Raw genomic sequence first — 15,182 nt, 5'->3', positions numbered from 1 at the left:
TTCCCTCTCTCTCCAAGTAAATAGCACACACAGACACACAAAGGGCAAGGAAAACAATTAACCTTCCAACTCCTGAATTTTGGCTTCAATTCCCTCAAGTAGCTTCATGCACAAAATCGACATGTGGAAAGAATAATCCACAGTGACCAACTTTGCTGAGGCTTGTGGAAAACTGGCCTGTGCAGCACAGGAAGCTCCTGCCAGAGATCTGTGGCGGCACAGACCTCAGCGAACGTGCACCACAAAAGCAGCACCATGTCCTTCCCAGGCATTCTGGAAAACCTCAGTGTTTAAAAGCAATCCTTGACCACCTCTTCCATCCCACACTAAAGTTTAAGAACCCCTCCACTTTTTTTTTCCCCCCAAGAAAAAAATACAGGCATACAATTACAAATGTATGCATTAACTTAAAGCCACGTTTTACTCTTTAAAGCACGCAACTTCATCACATGGCCCCAAGGCCTTCTCTGGATTACTGGCACCATGTCTGTCAGGATATGCCGTCAATTTATTTTAAGATACACAGGTTGGTGCTTAAATCTATCAATCTGCTTTCAGTTTGGAGCTGCTGTTTTAAAGCAAAATCCCACCAGTAACAACTCTCTCTTCATTAAATATCTTAAAATTTGAATATTAAGAAACGGACAATACTTCATTGAAGTATTTATTAAAGAACTCCCTCATTCATGAATAAAAAAAAAAAAAAAACCAAACCTGGGATGAACTTTTACTAGATCCACTATTTTACAATTTTAATTTCTTCCTGAAGCAGCAACTCTGGTACGTGCTGTTTGTATATGATTTCAGCTCAGTGCTTTGCTTTATTATTATAAAATATATTAGGACTTGCATCTGTAATTACTAAATATGTTCCAAATTTTAAATTTGTTTTAGTATCTTATTTGTCTGCATTTTGGAGGTAGCAAAACACTGGGTTTCCCCCTGTCAGGAGTGCTATGCTCCCCTGCTCTCTCCAAGCATACTGAGTAGCGCAGTACCCAGGCCCACTCACACTGCTGTAGAAGAACTGCTTTTGCCCGGACACTTCTGCAGGCACCTGGGCACCAATAAATTTTAATATACATTGCTATTTTAGCTCCTGGCCGGTGTCTCCCCAGCTCATCTAGTTTTTCCAATTCCCTGAGATGCTTATCTCATTCCCACTAGGCAGGAGTAGCGTTCTTCAATCGCTGCTAGAAGAAGCTGGTGTAAGCACAAATTTCCATTTATAGATCGCTATTAAAAGGTTTCCTCTCTTGCTCAAGCAAACACTGGGCTCAGTATGATTACAATCCATTTGTGCATATATCTGTTAGAAAAGTTATTTCCTCTTATAGAGGGTTGTATTTATTTAGCTGCTCCAGTACAGCTGCTCCAAAGCCACTTGGAGTCTAAAAGCATGCTTTTCTGATGTTGCATTTCCCAATGAAATGCCTCAGCTGCTGAGCAAGAGCCTGAGCTGATGGCCTTTAGAAACATTATCTCTCAAAGGGTCTGTGTGCCCCCGCAGCACAGCTTTCCGTCCCTGCAAGTCACGAAGCCCAGAGAGGCGCCCGGCAGCTGCCCCGGCCCGCCCGCCAGGCCCCGACCCGCCGCTGCGGCACGGCGCGGCCCCGCCTCCAGCAAGGGAGGGCCCAGCGCCAGCCGGGCACTGAGCGCCCTGCACAGCCCGGCCCCACCTGCAGCAAGGGAGGGCCCAGCGCCAGCCGGGCACTGAGCCCCCTGCACAGCCCGATCCCATCTCCAGCAAGGGAGGCCCCAGCGCCGGCCGGGCACTGAGCCCCCTGCACAGCCCGGCCCCACCTCCAGCAAGGGAGGCCCCAGCGCCGGCCGGGCACTGAGCCCCCTGCACAGCCCGGCCCCACCTGCAGCAAGGGAGGGCCCAGCGCCGGCCGGGCACCGACCCCCCCTGCAGAGGCCGGCCAGGCTGCAGGTGTCTGCAGCACGAGCACCGAGACACTGAGGCCTGCACAGAAAGGCACTCTGCAATACACTCCTTTCATTTAGGTCGTGAATGAGGAATTTTCTTTTTTATATTTTTTTTCTAAATATACAGCCTCTTCTGTTGTTTATATATTTGGCATTTCTACAAGCTATGAATATACACAGCTTCATTTTCAACTTCTGCATTGGAAGGAAAGTCCTAAAATTATTCATTATGTAACTTTATAACAAAGTCAAAAATTTATTAAAGTAAGGTGAATAGTAGCACTGATAGAACTGAGGGAGAAAAAAACCCAACTGTTTAAAACTAATGCCCAACACACACTTCAGAAAAAAAACACCATCAAAAATAAATTAATATTCCTGCCTCAAGGCAAATTTTTCCAGCAATTGTATTTAATAATAGTAAGGGACTGGGCTGTTGCTGAAAAGATAAGCTGACATCATTCCAGACACATGAGTTTTCCAGATGTCCCTTTTAATATTTAAAAAAATAAAACAAACAAACAAAAAAAACCCCAAAAACCAACCAGTCAAAAAACACCAAACCAGAAAAACCCACCCAAAAAAACACAAAAACCTCACCACCACCTCCATTTACTTAAAAAAAAGAGATGATGAAGGAGACACCTTTCAAGCAAAATGGTCTCAGTGAGTCCAGTCAGCTTGCCAAGTGTTAATATATGCTTTATTTTATTTCTTCATCTGTTGGGCTTCTTTTAAATTTTGCTTGTGTAACACAGAAAAGTCAGAACAGTGGTTTTTTTCCCTTCAAAGTGATTGGTAACTCATCTCTTTCACAATTCAGCATTTGGAAGAAATCTTGCAATGCTGGTGTGAGACTTCAAGTTAATTGTGTGAATGAATAAAGGATATGGAATAATTAAGATTTACAAACACAACTTTAATTTTTCAGTAAGATGACTGCAAGTATCATCAAGCAAAATGTTTTGAAGTTACTTATTTCCTGCAACAAAATTGTTTTCAACTAATCTGACAATGCAGTTGAGATTTTCTGATGGTGTCAGAACACTGAATATTGAAAGCCAAAAGAAAACTCCCTATTTACTCCATGCACCCTTGCACCAGCTCTCCAAATCAGAACCATAAGTAGTAGCTACAAAGAGAACACTACAAGAAAGCCTTCCTGTTTTCATTTTCTTATGCACAGTGGGTAATAGTTACGTGTAAATCAGTCACAAGCAGAAACCTTATAATAGGAAGAGCAAAGTGTTCACTTTGCAGTTGTTACTGTCAGTTTTTGATTTTGTCTGCTGGTCCTTTCTAGTCACACAGAGCAAAAGTAGTATCAGTTTCACAAAAAACACAGCTGTGTTTTTTAACATAAATACAGCTTCTCTCAACTCCTTACAATCCAAAACTACCTGTGTGCAAGACTGCCCTGTCCTTCCTACACTTTGGCCTTCTGCATCCACAACCAATCCTGAATCCCACCTATAGCTGTTCCAAGTGAAGGTTTAATATGACAAAGGGTTACAAACAAGCAATCTTATAACTAAGTATTTTTCACCCTTCTTCATGCAAGAAAACTTCACACTCTTCAAATCTAGGATGCAAATGTAGGATGCAATAAGCCATTTTGTCTTGACAGACTAGTAGATTTTCATTAAAATATATCAACAATAAGCAAAAATGTTCAGAGTTTGGGAAAGCAAAAGGTTAAAACCTCCATGATAGTTGCTGCAAAGAAATATTAGTAAGTAACTTGACAAAATATTCAGAAAGTCTCTTACATTCAAAGTCATTATGCTTTTCCCCTCCAGACAGGGTCAGTATGTCCTGCCAATTCATGAGCTCCCAAAAATAAACCAGTTGAGTAACTAAAGATGTCAATAGATTTTCACATTGCCTCCACACAAACGGTATCACTTCAATGGTTACTTGTAAACAGCCAGGCATCCTACACTTAACCTAGAGCACTTTCCCAAGCAAATTCTGTCACTTACAGTTACTCTGTTAGAGCTGTCACTGAACAAAGAATATTTTTACACCTCCAAACTGTATTCTTATAAAACAAGTCACTCAGAAAGAACTGTCTTTTTAAAATGCTTTATAGCAAGTAGCAAAATTGAGTAGTTCTATTCATCTTCACAATAAAAAACCCCCACAACAGAGCAGCTGAGAGATGTAAAAAATGTCCTGAACCCATGCTTCAAGGCAGAATGTTGATCTACTACTTTCTTTTCTTCCATCTTTGATCTTTTCAGTGACACTACCAAAGTTACCCAACTGAGAAACAGAAAAGTATGAAACAGCTCTGCATAAGAGGCAGACTGAAATCACCTAAGTGCTCAGAACCAGGGAGATAATAACTTTGTTCAGTGACATGATTGAAAGCCAAGTAACATGACAGGATTCAGCAGAGAACTAAAATTCAGACTTTTAATCACAATGTCCAGGAAAAAGCCAGTCAAGAGGGTTCATAGCAGATGCATATAGGCAATAATATATCTGCAATTCGATGAAAAATTGCTATTTCACCCAGGGCTTAAGTGCCTCTATCTGGTGGAGGCAAACAGAGGGTGCCAAAAACCATTTCTGCACAGCGATGTCATCTGCTTCTCAAGGAGGTGTGAGAGGGTCTGGCCTCGTCTACAAAGGCTGCTGACAAAACATTCACCCGACCATAGAGATGCAAATTCACACTCACATACCACACCTTCCCCTATCAGGAGGGCCCATCAATCAACTCCTCTGTGTGGGGCAGAATCTCCATTTCTACTCACGTTATGCCACTGAAGTGTTGGGTGAGAGTATGGCTTTGTAGCCATAGTTGAAGGCGATTACCTCACCTTTAAACGAGGATGATAACGCGGCACAAACGATGTAAAGTACTTGTTAGCTGTGAGCGTACAAGAAAAGGAGCAGACTGGAAACATTTTGTTATGTCCCACGGCACCAGAAAACAAATGCTTCCTGAATTGCATTTTGTTGTCTTCTCTTTCAGGTCAGCCTGCCTTTAGTCCTCCTTATCCTATAGCTAACAGCTTGTAGATGCAAGTGTAGACTCGTGTATTAGATACAGGAAACTCCACAACTGGAAAACCTAATGCTCTTCTGCATGAGGGCAAAGAGCATGACTTGTTCTAAGCTCAGGGCACCTGTTCCTTATTGCTGCCCATTTTAGTTTCCTTATAAGCAGCTTGTTGAGTCTAAGTATGAATAAAGGACTCAATGAAATCATAAATCATCATTTCCCTTTAAGGGTGGGACACCACTGAAAAAACAATAAAAGCACTTCAGGCTACTAAAAGAGATTAAGAGCAAGATTTTACTTCAGATTTTAAAAGACAATGGAAAGCCATTGCCTTCTTGGGAAGACTATGGATGTGACTTCTGAAATATTTTAACCCAATTAATGTTAGAAAGCTCCCCTACCTTCAATTTCCAGGCTATGCTCCTGAAGCAGATCTCTGTAAGAACTGCTGGTACAGACCCTATCAGAGCATTGCAATTTCCACTGGCAAATGAGATCCTCAAATTTACTTTTGACAAAAGGGACCCTTATAGATTGCTTAGCTTTCCAAACGTCTAGGTGTATCCTGCACCTTTGTAGCATATTATTCAAACCAAAGTGGTACAAACCCTCAGTAAAACCATATTGCCTCAGAAAACATAAGTAGAACTTTCTATGCAGCCTGAGATCAGGTGCAGTCTTTTTCATTAATGCTCATGACATGAAGATATCCTGGTTCCAGCCAGCACAGGGTTATTTTTTGTAGCAGACATGAGGGGCACAGCCAGGTCATCGAGGTTACTCTACACCATCTCATGTCATTGCTGGGATGGAGGAAAGGGACATTCTTCTAGGGAAAAGGGTGATTGCTCAAATTGTAGATTTCCTTGAGGTGAGGAAATGTGGCAGAGCCATCAGCTATTTTATTGCTGCTACTGCACCTTTTCTTATCTCACTGCTGTTTCCAGTAAAGTGTTCTTAGCTCAACCCATGATCTTTGCCTTTTGTGCCTCCAATTTTCCTCTTCAGCCCATCAAAGGGGGAGAGGAGGAGAAAAGACAGAACCGATGTGTGGTTTGGAGTATGGGGGCACTAGACTGGGGAGTACCATTCCCAAACCTTGACAGAAGAGCAGAAGAAAAACATCTTATACAGGTTTGAATTATACTCAAAATCCCTCTTCAGCAGACCTCAAACTCAAGAGAATATAGAAAACTGGATTTTATTTTTGGTTCATAAGAAATCATCTTTCTGTATCTGACACCAAAGGGTTGCTGCAAACATTAGTGCCATCTCTGCTTTTCAGCTGAGTAACATGTGAACCACTGAGTTTTCTTGTTTGCTTTTGTCACATGGTCCTTGGAGCATGCTATTATGGAACTATACAGGCTGAAGTAAGCATTTACAATTTGAGATCAAAATTCCGAATACAGTTTAAATACCAATATCTCGCATGAAGGAAACATTAAGCATTTCTAAACCTCAATATCTTCCTATATTGGCACTTTTTTATTTGTGTGAGCATAAGAATGTTGGTTTGTGGGTCGTCTTTTAAAAACAAGGTGTTTTGCTCTTTCATCTAAATGTCATTCTTCCACAAATATCAACAAGAAATTTATGGTACTATAACAATAGAATATTGCTGATCAGGATTGGAACAGACTATTGATTTATCACCACTGGGGAAAAAGAAACACTTCTGTTAAGAAAAAAGTAAAAGCCTTTTCAACATCACTTTAGTCAGCACAGAAGCAGCAGCATCTTGCCAGCATGGATGTTTTAACATCAACTTCAAGTATCAAATACACTGTCCCTTTAACTAAATATCCATGTATATGTGGTCAAGCAGTTGCTGGTGTTGACAAGTATTTGGGCCACTGCCCTTGCTCTCATACTTGCCTAATGATACCTCTGACAGAGGTGCCTAGCAAAGAAATCCATAAAGTGGCTAAAAAGCAGCAGTGCAAGCTGGAGGACAATGCAGGGTCTCTGGCCTTGCTCTGTTGCCTCTGTGTTAGAAATGCATTTGCTTTAGGACCAGTCCACCCCACCTTCATCTGTCTCCTGTGCTTAAGAATTTGCTCAGCAAATACATGGTTATGCCACTCTCAGACAAACAAACTAAGACCTGCATCATGGCATATTTGTGAGCACAGGCAGGCTAATTCATTTTAAAATGCCACAAGAGATTCTCTGAACAAGGAAACTGAATTTTCCAGTGTACAATTCTTATCAGTAGTCATTACTATTATTATTAAAAAGCTCTTCCAGTTGCAGAAAAAAATTTTACAAATCCAAGGCTTCAGATCTGCATTTCTTTTGCTAACAAAGCTCTCTGCATTTTAATTGCCTCTCGAAAGGTAAGGTAACTAGGTTTATTTATATTATAAATTTTTAAAAAGCCCAGATAGCTTTGTTCATCTTTTAATAGAAAAATATCATCATTGACATCAATAAAGCTTCTTGCAGGGCAGCCCCTTATTCACTGTTAACAAGTGGAAACTCCAAGTATAGTATCAGCTATATCACACTTCTCAGATTTTTAATTCCTCAGTTACTCAAATGTTTATTCTTTACATTTCAAATTTAAAATTAAAATACATTGTTTATAAGGAGCCTCACATTCTTTTTGTATCTTCTTAGGTACTAAAAGGCCTTTTTATCACAGATCAGATTTTTCTACAGAAACATTTATAGTACATTTTCTGCAGAAAGAAAGCTGCAATAGCAATATAAGTCATCTAGTACCATACCTGAAATATTTCATTTTTGCCAAAGAAAAAGGACTAAACCAAGGAGTCCCATACTTCAACAGGAAAGCAGTTCCCATACTTCAAAGGGAAAGAAATGTCTTAAATATCCTTTTGACTCTTAAATGTATTTAGAAAATCACGATAACAAAAGACTACTTCAATGCTGAAATTAAATCAGAAAAAAGTGAGTCTGATAATCAAACACAACATTTTGCACAACTGCTTACTTAGAATCACACTCTTTACATGCAAACACTTTCTAGTTATTCAAGAAGGGCAGCTTAAGCCCCTAATAACCAGAATGTCTAAGGGTACAGTAATGCTTCACTAGTATGACAGAAGTCTAGCTTTTGTTTTTAATATACTCTTTTTCTTCTCCAGAGGCATCTCAACATCCCTTAAAACATGTTAATTTAAACAAATATTGTTTGGAAAGTCCACATTATTTACTTATATATACACTTATATTTTATAAAGATTTGAAAATACAATAGCTTTCCATGAAAAAATACAAATAATATATCTTTTATTAATTAAATATTATGGATACTATATCTGTCCCCAGTATATAGCGTGTCTCATGCAGGATAACATCTAGAGTTTATCACAAAAGATTCAAAGAGAATAATTCAACTCAGAATTGTCCAAGTCATGAAATCAAACTAAATCATAGGGGCAGTCAGATTTCCCTGCCAGTTTCACATATGTGAGTATCTGGGATCCTAAGCTGTCATCATTGAAATCTCCTAAAGCAGTCTTAGAACTGTGGCTCTCTCTCCTACCACCAGGAATTTGGCAGTGCTGGGATTTTGTTTTCAAATGGTATAAAATCAAATTTAAATAGGAAAATACTTTGCTCAATTCTTCTCCACCCAAGTGCAGTAATTTCCCACAAACACAGCAAACTCTCCTTTCAGGAAGTGCATGAAAGAATCCATTATGTAGGGAGAAATAAAAGCCTGAAATCAAAACAGTTTAAACTCCCAAAAGTATTGTTAAGGATATTATAAAACTGTAAACAAGAATCCAATTCTTGACAAATAACCAGGTGACATATGCAAGAGTTGAAAAGGAAATGCTCACGGAGTCCCAGGTGTACACAGGCATAGCAGGTAAGGCCGCACCTCAGCATATGTGATTAAGTCAAGTTTGAAATCTTGCAACATCCTCATGAAACTTGGGATCCAAACAAAAATGCACTTTTACCTATGAACTATGCCATAACAAGGCTACTTGGAGATTGTTCAGACTTCTGGGACTATTTCAACTTTGGACCTCATTACGATGCACAGCGCAGACAAGGTGACAAGCATTTCAGCAGGCTGACTGCCCCACAGCATGCAGCTCCAGAGAACAACAGGCTCTGGTTTGTCCTTGCTGAAGGGAAGCAGCCACTCTGATAGCTGGAAATCCACCAGATTTCCAGCTCTGGTGGAACTCTGATGGAACTCTAGAACTCTGTACCACAGACAGGCTGCAAAACCAAACCAAACCAAACCAGTATTTCAAAAAGTCCTATTAGTTACAAGCCCTTCAAAAAAGAAAATAAAGAAATTGCCAAGAACAAAACTTGCAGTTATAATTCATGCATATTTTGATCACCATTACTCTAGAAATAACAAAAACAACATTATCAAAGAGAAGAAATGAAGAAAAACTCCAAAATACAGCATTATATTCAAGGTTAAAATAATAGTATACAAATAGTCAAATGAAAAACTTCCGCATGGTTTAAAAAAAACCAAACCAAACAAAACTTCTGAAACTACTCTAGCATCACAAAGAAAAGAAACTTTTGTTCTCAGGGGAATTGAGTTATAAAATGAGATAGGTGCGTGTATATTAACAAATAGTGTGTGTACATATAAATATACACAAACATTTAATTTGTCTTCCTGAAATAAATGACAGGAGGATGTACCAATATATATCATTGTACTGTACTCTCTGCTATGATAGGGAAAGCCAAGCAACTGATAATAGGCAGCAAAGAAAAAACAAAGCATGAACACTGACTTGATTCTTCTTAGTGTCTCTTTACATCCCAGCTCTGAACATGTTATGAATCAGTAACATATTTAGTAAAAAAGATATCAGAACCGTTTTTTGGTTTACTACTTCAGGTACTAATAGCACTAAACTTATTTTAATTCTTACCAATGCTAAAGTCAAACTGTACAGTTTTTACAATTCTTACCAATGCTAAGTCAAACTATACCCTTAATTTTCACTAATTAAGGGTAAAAAGGAAAACATTATTCTATGCTTTGCTGTAAGCCTTTCAAAATGTCTTTAAGAACAAACAAAAAATTAACTCACACTGGCCACACCCTCCCAATATAGCTTTTCCCAGTTCTCAACTTCTTGATTAACACCAGCTATGAATTCAACCAGGCGCAATCAAGTCGTTTACTTGGACATAAAAAGAACATTAATTTTGGGGTATGTACATTTCAAAGAATATCTGTACATCATATTATATATTGATTAATGAATTATATTAACTTAAGCATTGTTATTTGATGCTGTCACTTGTACAAAATACAATAAATAGCATCAAGAGAGCCTGAAAAGCAAAGAATTAATTACCAAGATTATCTCTGCATCCACATTGGAATGGTTGCTCCTAAATACCCGGACTGCATTCAAAATGCATGTATTCAGACTTTTTCCCGGCGTGCAGAGTAGAGCTCTCCCTCATAACTTTTTCAGTCACTGGAGTCGACCAGCAGAGCACCAAGGGCTGCAGCCGGGCACCGCTCAGCAGAGAAGCTGTGCAAAGCCTTGTGAGTGCCCCTCGAGCAGCCTCCTGCTGCACACACACACAGGCCATCTGCGCGCTGCTGGAGCTTCCACACGGAATGCAAGGGGCTGCTAGGCAGCTACAGAAACTCACATTACTGCTGACCGACCAGCCACCTCTTTCAGGGACGTCTGTAATGCATAACGAGGATTTCTTCGTTTGAAGGCTCAAATCACACCGGGGAACGTGTGATTCAAAGTACAAGCAACTCCCGTCTGACATAAAGCTCTCTGCCACACTTGCAATTATTAGGGAAGGTCCTGAGGATATTTCCTTGAACTAGCAGTTCATCCCTCCTATTTACAAATTGCTCAGTGACAACTCTTCCCTTTGGATGTGACTCATGAGCCTTGGTTTGCTCGTGCCAGAACCTGCAGCTTTTTGGGCATGTATTGCAAAACCTCACCACCAGAGCCCCTGCCTCCCGCACCTCCCCATTTCACACTATGAATACTCAAAGTGGTTTACTTCTCACTTCATGTCTCTTAGAATGTAACTAATTGCACTGGAGACAACATTCATATTTACTACATTTAATTTTACCATAAACTGTAATTTACTGCAACCAGTACTAAGATTTTATGCAAAGCTCCAGACAAAAAAAAAACCCCAAAAAAACCAACCAAACAAAACAAAAAACAAAACAAAACAAAAAACAAACAAACAAACAAAAAAAAACAACAAAAAACCACACAAAAACAAAAAAACCAAAACAAAAGACCCCTTTTAAAAAACCCAAAAAACAGGGTACAAAAAACCCCCCCAGCTCTTTCCAACATTCTTATTCCACAATTTGATCAGTAGGTTAAAAAAAGTGTTTGTTAAATGTTTACCTAAACTCAACAGAAAACTGTAAGTTTCTTGAGTAGAAATCCTTCAAGAACTGAGCATATAGAAAACATATACACTTTTGCAAACAGGGCCACAGGCTAGTAGACTTCCACTCTGATTCATGGCAGTCCCACTTGTCTCCTTACGTGCCTGGGCACACCTCCACACATGCACCACCAAGGTGGCCATTTCCAAAGACAGGCTGCATGTCCTCAAGTCAGGGGCAACTTAAGGGCTTGATCAGCAGCTTGACAGAAGAGTGTCATGAAAGGGATGACAGGTTTGAAAATATCTCCTGTGGCTCCGCAGCCACTACTGACAGGTGACCATACGAGTGAAAATGCAAAAATGTAAACTAACATTTGGAGCATTTATGCAGGCTTTTGAAAGGCTTGCATTGTGCTACAGCCTTCATTGCTTCATATCACCACTACTCGCATGCATCTGGACGGGTTAAAGGCTAGCACAGCTACACCTTTGTTTTGCTAGCATGCACACAAATGTATATATATCTATGACTAATTCCACTGAGAACCACAGGACAACTCAAGGACGTGCAAGTTACCTACTCCTTTGTATACATGCCCTAAGAATCCTAGCCAAAAACTCTCTCCCACCACATAGGTTATGAAAACCAAAAGACTTAGCATAAGGAATGACTATTTGTATCACTGCCACAAATGAATCAAATCAAATCTTTAAGAACCACTCCAGAGGTAATTTTGCTGTTAAAAATCCAGATTGTCAACTTAGTCAAGACATGACATACAATTTCAAGAAAAATCTACAAGTAGAACATCACAGTAATGAACGCATTACCATATTTTTTTCATGTTTTATTAAAACAAAATGCTCCAATAAACTTACAGAAGGATCACTAAGATCGTTTGTCAAATGACAAAAAAAAACCCACCAAACCAACAAACAAAACACAAAAAACACTGTCAGAAGATGCCTTCATTCTTCATTACCAAAGCTACATATATTTTACATTAACCACTTTCTTGACAACCTGAGGAAACTAGGAAATATGTGTGTCTTCAGCTAAAATATGTTTTAGTTGAACACCAAGAAATTTTTTAAAAACTTTCCATTTTTATAGTAATTTTCATTGCAGTGCTCAAAATACTTTACAAGCCTTTGCGGCTTTTATTAAGACATCAGCTATAATAGCTGAAGATAACACTTCCAGAAAATTGTTTGTGATATTAGAAAGGCCAGTCTCTGAGCACCAGATCTGAAATCGTTCAGATCTGTCATGAATTCCAAGTACTCTCAAAACTAATGATAAAATAACTGAATAAAATAATCGCTGATAAAAATAACACGTGACCAGAATTTCTGAAAAACAAATCTTAGGAAACTTAAGTTGTACCCACAACAACTTTGGCATTATTATGATGTTCTTTAAAGTCTTAGTTAAAAGCCTTGCTAATACAGTGTCAGTGGCACACTTTCTCAGTGCCTCATACTATCCCACAGCCAACACTGCCTCCAAGATCCCTGAACCAGATGCAACTTTTAAGATAAGAGTTGAAAAAGCATGCTCTGAGCGAATCTGTGGTCTGGTAGTTCGTTCAAGCTCTAAGTTTTTGCAGCCCCAGAAACTCTCCTCAATACTCTTCTCTCCATTTCCAAGCCAGCTAGGCGAACTGCAATTGCTTATTTTAACATAGGTCCTTTTCCCACACAAGCACACAAAAAAATTGACCAGAGCAAGAATTATACTAAATGTGCAGGACTGTAGCAAACCTGAGTAGATTTCACCTGTATATAATCACTTTAGAAACATGAACCCGCAGATTCAATGAGCTTTCAATTTCTGTCTGCTGTGATTTCAGAAACTACTAGCGGCGTTATTGCTGAGTATTTCAGATCTGTGATTTCTACGATCAGCCTCACTCCACTTCTCCTACCTTCCTCTTCTAGTTCTATGAAGTCAGTCTAAGAGGAACGTGGCAGTTCAGTGCAGAACACATTTTCTTTTTAGCATTTGCAATGCAAAACTAGGTTTTGTTCGGTACAGGAATCTTGCACAATAGCCTGTGTATACGTATTCGTTCCAACAATGCTGTCCTATGCAATCACTCTGTAATTACACACAGTCATAAAGCTGCTGCTGTTGCTGCCTGGAACTGCAGTCTCGCCCTCTAAACAACCTAATAGTCTCTGCATTAGGACATTTCTTTTTCTCTCTTCCCCTCCCTTAACTGCTTGCTCCAGTACAGATGGCCTTTACACTAAGCTCAAAGCACGTAGCCGGAATGCAATCAAGTAATTATTAAAAAATTGGATGTTTTAAAAAGAATGTAAAATAAATCTCTGTTGAGCAAATAGAATATTTTACTAATTCTGCAAGCTGCAACCACACAAGACTTTACAAACCAAAAATAAATCCTGCTTACGCCTGTTAAAAAAAAAAAAAAACCGTAAGTATTATATAAGACTCTCACATACGCGCGTAGGTGTATTGTCAGCTTTTACTGCTAAACTGCAACGAATCGGTCTTTTGCAGTTGCTGCCAGAAAAGAGATGTACACTTGGGAGCACGGGATTTTTGAAAAATTATCTAACAAATTCCTCCCCACCCCCCTCCACCGCGTAAAGCCCAGCAGAGCGATCCGACCCTGGCCACGATGCGCGCTCGGCGGCGGCCGGGACCCGGCGGCTCCCGCGCAGCACCCGGGGCCCCGCACACGCCGCGAGCAAAGAGAACCTTCCCGCACCCCAGCCAACCCCCCCAAAATCCACCCGCAGGCAGCTCACCCGGACACAGACACATCCTGAGAGCGGTGCTGCAGCCAGGCAGCCGCGAAGAAACCCCTCCGGAGCGCTCGTAACAACTCAGGGTACGTAACAAGTCAGGAGGCGGCGGCTCAGCAGCCGAGCCTGGTCCCCCGCAGCAGGCGGGCCGGGAGTGCCGCTGCCCCGGCCCCGTGGGGCTGCGCGGCCCGGGCGCGGAGCCAGCCGCACTCGTCACCTCCACAGGTACTTCTGCTCCTCATCCTGCACCCAGCACCCACAAACAAAGCACGCATCACGACCCCCAAAAGAAACTCCCCAGGAAAGATACCCCCTCTCCAAAATGGCAGGAAAACGGAAGCAAATTGTGCAAATTGAAAAAAAAAAAAAAAACCAAAAAAAACACAAACGCGTGGAAAACAGAAGAAGGAAGAAAGAGAACGTGCTGGCTCACCTGCGCAGCCAGGCACGGCGGGCGCCGCGGGGGAACGTGGAGCGGCTGTTTGCAGAGGGGGGCGGGAGCGAAGAAGGAGGAGGGGGGGAAAAAAAACAAACTTTGTTTCTTTCTCTCCGGGACTCAGCGAAAGCGTCACTTCCTAGTGCAGTAAGCGGGGAGGCTCCCGGGCTCGGGCTCCTCAACTCCTCCTCCTCCTCCCGCCTTCCTCCTCCTCCATCCGCGGCGCAGCTCCCCGGCGGCCCTCAGCGCCTCATCCCGCCACGGGCCTGGGCCCCCTGCCCTTGTCCACAGATCGCGGCTTGACCTTCTGCGCTTGGCTGTCGCTGCTGTTGGCGACGAAGGAGAGGAAATCCCCAGCGAGTGAGGGGCGGGCAGAGAGTTTGCAGCATTGATTTGAAAGCCAAGCCCTGCAAAATACTGCCGTGTCCAATACCCGGCGGAAAGCGCCTCTTTGATGTCCCGAGTTCAGAGCCAGCCTCTTCAGCGAGATTAGGCTTCGTGTCCTTTCTCTCTAAAAGAAGAGAAAAGCAAACAAAGAGCTTTTGGGTTTTAAGGAAACCCTTGTACCAAAGGAAAACATCTGCTTTTCTGTTTCCCCCTTTCGGTCCCTTTTCTCACTTTTTCTGAAGAAAAAGTCGGGGGGGGGCGGGGGAAGGAAGGGAGAAAGGATGTTAG

General features: G+C 41.1%; 1 protein-coding gene across 2 annotated transcripts in view; it reads right to left on the bottom strand.

Moving 5' to 3' along the window:
• Positions 1–14,577, bottom strand: part of MIDEAS (mitotic deacetylase associated SANT domain protein) — a 49,952-nt gene extending 35,375 nt beyond the window's left edge. The window contains exon 1 of one of the 2 annotated variants that reach the window (XM_054275441.1): positions 14,505–14,577. The gene's annotated coding sequence lies outside the window, so the exon portion shown is untranslated. Of the gene's footprint in view, positions 1–14,074; positions 14,158–14,504 lie in introns of those variants that run through there. The other variant, XM_054275442.1, reaches the window with a different exon arrangement.
• Positions 14,578–15,182: the final 605 nt, after the last annotated feature.

Source organism: Melozone crissalis, unplaced genomic scaffold, assembly GCF_028551555.1.
Source record: "Melozone crissalis strain CALT ecotype California unplaced genomic scaffold, PUWL_Pcris_2 ptg000018l_1, whole genome shotgun sequence".
In the NCBI taxonomy this organism is placed as follows: domain Eukaryota; kingdom Metazoa; phylum Chordata; class Aves; order Passeriformes; family Passerellidae; genus Melozone; species Melozone crissalis.
This window is presented reverse-complemented; position numbering and strand designations above follow the sequence as displayed.